Raw genomic sequence first — 2,029 nt, 5'->3', positions numbered from 1 at the left:
TATAATTGTAAATAATATTTGTCATAGCCTAAAAACACCATGTACATTTCAGTGTTATAAGACCTACGATCTGGTACCTAATATATAAATACAATGTATATGCATAAACAATCTCGCTAAATTAACGCTAATTAGTGTTAACTGACGTTTATTCAGTTTCTGATATTACAGACAGAAGAAAAAACAGTCTCTTCATATCATCATGAATAACGTCAACCTGCATAAATGAAAACTCCCTTTAGAGATTCCCTAAATTTTCTTCAGTCGTCCGTGTTATTGTATTTAATCGAACAGTTATTTACGAAAAACGAGTGTTTTTAAGCAACGCTTGGTAAACAACAATGTTTTGATAACAAAGGACACATGCACATACAAGAAAACACATGTTTTGTCTCTTACTGGTTGAAAACCAGTTTCGGGGACTATAGGATTGCGCTTTTCTGCCCGTCTGTCATTTTGTCATTCCGTACTTACATTTGCATAGTTAGGTGGTTATAGGAACATAACTGTACCTTTTCTTTGATGTCATTCAATCCGTTAACCTTTTATGTGGATATTTGTCTTTTACGTGGCTAAAGGAACAATAGAGAGAACAAGAGTAGCCACATAAATACCAATATGTAGGAACGTCCGCCCGTCCGTTCATCCGCAATTTCGTTCACGGTCTTTAACTTTGACATTCATCAAAGGATTTTAATATTACTTTGCACAAATGTTTCTATTTGGAGACGACGTGTCATGCGCAAAACGCAGACCTCTAGCTTAAAGGTCAAGGTCACAATTCGAGGTCATAGTCAACAAGGCATTTTTCCTGTCTAGTCGATAACGACCGGAATTTAATATTATTTTGCAAAAAAGTACCCCATAATAAGACAATGCGTCATACACATCTTTATGAATTCTGTCATCCATACCGTTAGATAATATTGTTACACACTAGACAAGTACTGAAGGATATAAGAGTGTAATTAAATTGATAAATTGGCTGAATAAAACTGGTGAGCTGAACAAAAACTATAATTTTCTGACAAGCAATTGCACAACATTTGCAAATGTCGTGCTGGATTACGTTACCATACCAAGGTCACCAAACAAATGTTTGTTTCTGGTAACATATGCAAATAGTGACGAGTGACAAAATACTCGCTTGCTCCGTGGCGGACTCGACAACACAATGATTGTCATGGATGTTTTTTTTTTTCAGTGCAAAAAATATTATGAAGACAGAAAATTCTGGCTTAGTGTTTAAATCTAATTTAGTCAGGTCTGATCTGAAGAAGGAGACTATTGCAGTTACCCTGTCAGGGCGGATAAATTATTAAAAAAAAAGACTTTGGAAGTTCGTAGACTAAAGAAGAGTTGCAGAATTTCAACCAGGTTTCGAGCTATAGGGCCAGCGCATAGGAGTTTTACCTTAAGGGTAGCTGAATGCTATATACGATAGCATATATAGGCTGAGCATCGGGAAGCTGAGAGACCCAGAGTTTCATAATCTACTGAGATAGTAGGAGAGTTCCAGCTTATAGACGGTTCAGCATTATTGGCGAAGTACAGCCAATGCATCGGGGATATACCTATATGGTAGTTGAATGCTACATATGATAGCATATAGGCGCTGAGCATCCTGGAGTCAGGGCAATCAAATAGAGTTTGAGAGGACAGAGGCCGAGCATCTATGCGATAGGACTCGTATGTTGCTGATTCAAAGACATTGTTTGACGGGAACTTCAACAAGAAGAGCAGTACAGAGTCTCCAGCCTATAGGAGTTTGAGCTAATCATTTTTAATTGAAGATTGTTAGTTTGAAACATTTAGTAATTTACCTGATCCCTGAAATTGTCTAGCTCATAATAAGAAATCATTTACAAATCATTGGTACACGAATCATTTAGGCAAGGTAGCCAGAGGAAAATTCTATATATGAGATATTTGGTCTCACCAGCTGTACGTTTTAACAAAGGACATTCTACATCGTTTGTCAGCTAGTCTAAGACATAGTCACCTTAGCGATTAGACCCAAACCATTGTT

Source organism: Mercenaria mercenaria, unplaced genomic scaffold (assembly GCF_021730395.1).
Source record: "Mercenaria mercenaria strain notata unplaced genomic scaffold, MADL_Memer_1 contig_4659, whole genome shotgun sequence".
Lineage (NCBI taxonomy): Eukaryota > Metazoa > Mollusca > Bivalvia > Venerida > Veneridae > Mercenaria > Mercenaria mercenaria.
Note: the sequence above shows the minus strand (reverse complement) of the source record.